The sequence below is a fragment of the Equus quagga genome, unplaced genomic scaffold (genome assembly GCF_021613505.1).
Source record: "Equus quagga isolate Etosha38 unplaced genomic scaffold, UCLA_HA_Equagga_1.0 599_RagTag, whole genome shotgun sequence".
NCBI classification, from domain to species: Eukaryota; Metazoa; Chordata; class Mammalia; order Perissodactyla; family Equidae; genus Equus; species Equus quagga.
In genome coordinates, this window is record NW_025800286.1 from 278,651 (window position 1) to 284,650 (window position 6,000).

The window sequence follows — 6,000 nt, forward strand, 5'->3', positions numbered from 1 at the left end:
ACTTGACAATACTTTGTAATTGTCACACATATAGAGTACTGCTCTGGAGAATGAACCAAAAAAAACGCAAGAGAAATATTTAATTTCTGCCTTTTATAGGCATGTAATCTAAATTATAAATAACATAGTAAACTTACTCTTGTTTATTTCATAGAATTTACTCAGTATCTATACTGGGGGAGATACTGTGATCATCAAATAAAGAATCATAATTAATGAATAAATCTAGTAGATGGATAAAGTAGTCAAAAATAACTACATGATTATGCAGAGAATGCTGAGAGTTTTAGAAGAAGCATGTAGGACCTAGTGAGGTTTAGAACTTGATTTGTTATCTGTAATTGAAGAGTAGTCAGGAAAGTCATATGGGAAGTAATATTTGAGGAAGGATTTTGAGAGTGAGTACAATTTGAACTGCTAAGCTTACAAGGTGCATGTATTCACATGGAAATAATTAATTGAAAAGGAGTCACAGTGAATTGCATTTATTTTCTTTCACAAAAAGAGGGTTGTGATATGTCAATGGCTTATCCCCTATTGGGAGTAATTGTCTTAAAAATTTAGAATGGGGAGTCCAGCCTGGTAGCATAGTGGTTAAGTTCACATACTCTGCTTTGGTGGAGCAGGTTCATGTGTTCAGACCCCGGGCGCAGACCTACACACCACTCATCAAGCCATGCTGTGACGGCATCCCACGTGCAAAATGGAGGAAGATTGGCACAGATGTTAGTTCAGGGTCAATCTTCCTCAAGCATGAAGAGGAAGATTGGCAACAGATATAAACTCAGGGGCAATCTTCCTCACCAAAAAAATTTTAAAAATTTAGAATGGAGAGAAAAAAGGAGTAAGAATATGAAATTTAGAACACTATGTGCAGGGTAAATGTACCCCTGAAATAAATATTTAAAAAATTAACTTTACTTTTTATCCTGTCCCCTGTTAATAGACATTTAGTTTGTTTTCAGTCATTTTCTACTGCAAACCATGATGCAATGGATACTTTTGAAAGTGGTGAACTTTTATATGTTCAATACCTAGAAGTGGAATTACTGGTTTAAATGGTGCATGTATATTTAATTTTCATAACTTACGTGCATTATCCTCCATATAAAATGTTAGCAAATTATCCTCTACAGACAATACTAATTTACAATTCCAGCAACAATGAAGGAGTGTGATAAAAATTTAAACTTTAAAAGGATAGAGAATTAAACATAATACAAGTGATGTAAGAGGACCTGGTGCTGACCCTATTCTGAAGTTGAGGCCTCATTCCCTGCAGAATCGGGGAACATCCATATTAAACTGACTTTTCCATCAGTTAGAATCAAAAGTCAAATAACAGACAAGTTGAAATATTGTCAAACTCAGTTTCATCTTTTCTTAAGAAAGCAATTTTTGGCTAATCACTTTCCTAAAGGCATTTTTGACATCTTCGTTCCTTAGACTGTTAATTAGGGGGTTCAACATAGGTTCAATCAGTGTGTAGAACACAGAGGTCACTTTTTCCACATTCAGAGAATGATGAGTCCTGGGGCACAGATAAATGAATATCAGGGTACCACAGTAATTGGTGACCACAGTGAGGTGGGAAGCACAAGTAGAGAAACCTTTTCTTCTCCCTGAACAGGAACTCTTTTTAAAATAGCTGTTATGATACAGACGTAAGAAAGAAGATGTGCTAGAAGGCAGATAGTCTCCACCAAACTAGCAAATATCACCAGAACAATGTCATGCTTGCAAGTGGCAGTGCAGGGCAGAGAGAAGAGTGGGGAGACATCACAAAAGAAATGGTTGGAGCAGAAAGACAGATGGAAGGTATTAGTAGTGTGAATAATTGAGCTCATGGTGTCCCCCAAAAATGCTCCAATTGCAAGCTGACAGCAAATCTTCTTGGACATAATAACAGTATAAAGCAGTGGTTTGCAGATTGCTATGTACTGGTCTTAAGCCCTGACAGCCAAGAGGAAAGATTCTGTGCCAATCAAAGAGCAGAAAAAATATGTGTGTAGCACAGCAATTGTAAGAAATGGTCTTCTTACTGGAAACCAAGTCCACAAGTAATTTGGGGGCAATAACAGAAGAGGAGGATGTTTCTAGAAAGGAAAATATGCAGAGGAAAAAGTACATAGGGATGTGCAAGTGGAAACTGATTGTGATTAACAAAATCATCCCAAGGTTCCATATCAGGGTAACAGAATAGATGAAAAGAAAACAGCAAAAAGAATACTGAAGTTCTTGACAGTCACTAAATCCCAAGAGAAAGAACTCATCCTTCACAGTGCCATTCTTCACCTCCATTCTCTTCAGTGCTCCTGGATTTCTGAAGTTATGACAGAGTAATATTGGCAATGTTAATAATAACCTCAACATTAACAGAAAAAAAATTTTTAAATGCTAAAATAAATAAAACAGTACTTCTAAATCCACTTGGGCATCCTGATAGTACCTAGGCATATATACAGTTAGTGTAGTATAAGGCATAAGTTTTCACTTTTTTATTGAATTGATAACTCACCACTTCTATTTCTTAAATTGTTTTCCACATTAAATGGCACCACCATCAAATCAGTTGCTGAGCTTTAAGCCTGGGCTTCACTTTCTTCAACTCTCTCGTCTTCCGTCAATGTCAAGTGATTGTGGTTATCCACAGGGCTAAATAGCAAACTCTTAACAAGTAGCCTCTGTTCCCATTTCTGTTGTATTTATTTCTACAACAGATAAAAGCATTACTCTTCCAGGTGAAGCCTTGTATAGACAGAGGAGCAGAAGTCCTGAATTTCTCACCTTGTGACGTGGTTTCGCCTCTGAGGAACAAGAACTCCTTGGAGGTGTTTGAAATCCAATAATGAAATAGAAAGAAGAAAGATTCTGATTTAGTTACATAAGTGACTGAATCCTAGCTGTGCTACTAAGTAATTCTGAAACCTTGGGCAGGCTTATTAATCACTGAGTTTCAGTTTCATCACCTATAATATGAGAATGATAGTACCTTTCTCATAAAATTAAAACTGTTGATGAATTTCCTTTTACAGTTTCAATATCACCACCATCTTGTTCCTTCACTGTTCTTAGATTGGCAATTCTGAGTCAATCCAGAAATCTATTTTATTTTATCTAGAATCCAAGCTATGGAATGCAACTAGAGAAATTCTCATGTTTACAAATTTATTTACACATACACACACTCACATATATAGAATATGTAGTGAAAATGGAGAAGAGAGAGGTTTAAAGACGCTAGCCTTGAAGGCTGAAGTAATAAGAACACAAGTCAAGAAAAGCCTGCAGCCACCAGAAGCTGTAAGAGATAAGGAAAGATTTGTCCCCTAGAACCACCTGAAGGAGTATAGTCTTGCTGACACCTTGATTTTGGCCCATTGATGTTGAATTCAAATTTTTGACCTCCAGAACTTTAAGAGAATAAATGTCTGTTGTTTTAAGCCATCAAACTTTTAGCAATTTTTTTCTGAGCCACAGGAAACTAGTGCCATTGGTTTAAAATATGATAGGTTTAGAAAATATAGGGAATGCTTACAATAGGATGAGAAAAAAAAAAATTAACAAGTGCATGGAAACAAACAGGTATAGTATCAAATATATGATCTACTTGTTTAATCAAGACTTTAAGGTAAAATAGAGAATAAAGGATAAAAGCAAAAACAACAGTCATAACAGCAGATAATTTACTAATCAGTTATAATATACCATATATAGTGCTAAGAACTTAAGATATTCATTTAATTTTCACAAAATTTGTATTAGAAAATTAGAGTGCTATTATTACTATTCTGAAGAAGAGAAGGTTTTAAACGTTCTAAATTATTACCTTGCAATTGGAAAAGTAATAGAAATTAACCAAAAAACTAAAAAAATAATACTTGGAAATAAACATATAAGAAATTAAGTGCAAATTTTCATGAAAAAAGAGAATATGAGACAAATGTATGCTAATTCCATGTAAAAAATAACGTCAATTTAATAAGAATGGTTGCATGCATTAAGAATAATAAAAAGATGTATCTCTTTATGTGCATTTTGTGAGAAATATATTGATGTTATCTCATACCAAGAAATGTGAGTCTAACAATATCACCCAAAAACCCATTCAGAGACCTTGTACAACAGTGGGCTACAGATGGCCAAGAAGTGGTCATAAACCAACACAGTCAACAGAAAGATCTCAATAACTACACATGTGCAAAACAAGTAGAATTGCACCATGCATCCCAGGAAGGAAATGGCTTTCACCTTGTTTAACATATTGGACAGCTTCTCTGACATGATGGTCATGGAATAGTAAAAATCCAAAGAACAAGGTGCTCAGGAAAAAGAATATGGGAGTGTAAAGTTGAGAGTTGATTTGACTCAGTGCAATCATGCCCAGCTTGGCCAAAACCATGACTCCATATATGAGAAGGAGCAGAAAGGAGGGAAAGACTCTTAGCTCAGGGGCATCAGATCATTGAAGAAGAATGAACTGTGTCCCAGTAGTACAATTCGCCTCCCCCATTTCCACCATATATCAAGATGGGAAGCTAAATGATAAATTTTGTGTTTGTTTTAGAAAGAGAACAAGAGAGAAAACAATACATTTATATTAACTTTAAAATATAACATCAATATAGAACAGTGTATTTAAAAAAATGTCAAATAATTCAAAATGCTCAATGTCTCAGTTCATCCCACTTATATCCAAATTAACTTAAGTATCAGCAAAAACTTATATGATTCCCAACTGTTATCTACAACAATACATTAAGTTGATAAATTAAAATAGGTGTTTTGTTGGAATCCGAAATAGATTCAATGATATATTTTAAAGCCTCTTGGAAATAAACTTCTTTTTCCTGAAAAATGTACTAAGCTCTGTCAAGTAGGATAATGGCTATTGTGATCCTATATAATGTACACTACTTTTTTGTTCAGTTTGTCAGTAGCATAAATTTGCAGCAGGTGAGGAGGTCCTAAACAATTCCCTTGTTGGGGAGTCTGACTAACTTTTTGGGCATTAGTGGTTCACAAGGATTCTTTACATTTAGAATTATGCAGAATGATAAAAAGAGACTTAAAATATATGCTAAAAGCCATCATCCATTTTTACTTATCAATTAACAATGTAATTTAATTGTGTTGATAGTGATCACTGTCAATAATGACTCAGAAAATTATAACTCTTGTATACACTTTTCTGGAAAGCAATTAGGCAACATATATCCAAACTCAACCTTGACAACAGTAAAAGCTATATGATATTTTTTATGAGAGATTTTATTCTTTGTAAGCTATTATAATAAATATTTAATTACATTGATAAAATTGGAAATAACTGAGTCCAAAGCTACATTTAAAAATTGTTTATAATGCTAACAATCTAGGGTAGGGAATTATAATGCAATTTGAAATTACATTTTGGAGACAGTTAATTTTTTTTTAAGAAAAGGATACCGATAGCACAGTTGGTGTATATATGTAGGTGTAAATGCAGATGCATGCATAGAGATATGAATAAATATGACAGAGAAATCATGTATTATCACTTTGATTTGGCTACAATCCTATAAATATGAATCCTTTCTCCACATTAAAAAGGATGTAAGTGAAAATTTTCCCAGGTTCTCTGGAGTTGTTGATTAGGTGAAGTGGAAAAAAAACCTGAGTTATTTCCCTACTTCAGAGTTAAAGCAGAAAAATCAACTTGGAAAATTTTCTTCCTAATGTCCTAGGCCAATAATAAGAAACTAGTTTATGCTAAATCCAAAATAATTCAGCTTAAGCGCAGAGCAGACATAGTTCATATGTCCTGATTCCCCATGACCAGCTCAAGGACATTAATTCAGTACTCAGAATTATGGTGACAATTAGGGAGCTCCTCCACAGTCATAAATTCTAGCTTCCATGACAGAATTTGTTGTGGAAAATGGTAGAAATAGAAGGAAAGAGAAAAATACACTATCATTTTGTTTACTCTCTATTTCATACACATCAATGTTTGATTTT